The sequence below is a fragment of the Solanum tuberosum genome, unplaced genomic scaffold, assembly GCF_000226075.1.
Source record: "Solanum tuberosum cultivar DM 1-3 516 R44 unplaced genomic scaffold, SolTub_3.0 scf00273, whole genome shotgun sequence".
Taxonomy (NCBI): Eukaryota; Viridiplantae; Streptophyta; class Magnoliopsida; order Solanales; family Solanaceae; genus Solanum; species Solanum tuberosum.
The window spans coordinates 518,039-518,873 of record NW_006239195.1 but is presented as its reverse complement, the minus strand read 5'-3'; positions in this window follow the sequence as shown (position 1 = coordinate 518,873).

The window sequence follows — 835 nt, the reverse complement described above, 5'->3', positions numbered from 1 at the left end:
TTTTAATCCAAGGGTTCTTATGGGACTCTACCAAAAACATAAAATCCCAAAATCAAATTTTTATTGCCATTTTTTTTTATTTTTCTCCCCTTTGCTTCCACCTGCCGCTGGCCCGCCACCGCCGCCACTGCCGCCGGCGGCCACCACCCCTTGGCCGGAAAAATCTTTAAATTTTTACCACTTCTTCCTTTCATCCTCCTCTACACAAATCCGCAAACCATTCATTCATATTCATAGCCAAACTCCGTAGATCTAAGAAAAACCAAACATTTTTTTCTTCTCTTTAAAGACTTACAAAGTTTCGGTCATCCCCGTCATATATCCTTTACATAAAAGTGTAGAGCTCTTCAAGGGCTACCCTGTGATGTAAATTTTATGTCCAAAATTCATCAAAAAATTTCCGGTGAAATTTTCCGGCGACCTCTATTCATCTGAAAATTTATGTCAATTGTTTTCCCCTCTCATCCTCTATCCAAATTTGTCATTATCACTTTTTTTTTTTAACCATAGAAGTTGTTTTGATGACCGGACTTGTATTGTTTTGTTAGTGTTCTTCAAGTTCATGTTTAAGTTGTTGCTTGAGTTTTATTATTATTATCATTATTTTTATTTTTATTTTTATTATTATTATTATTATTATTATTTTTACTTTATTTTTCTTCCCTATTTGTTGTGTTTGATCTTCAAAATAGTTTAGATGTTTAAATTTTGTGTTAGTGGACTGATTTTCTTCTAATTTTTGGGTCTTGATCAATTTTGGGCCTATTTCAAAATTTTCAGATGACCCATTTAGCTATTATTCAATTAATGAATAAAAGAAATGGGTCATCTAAAG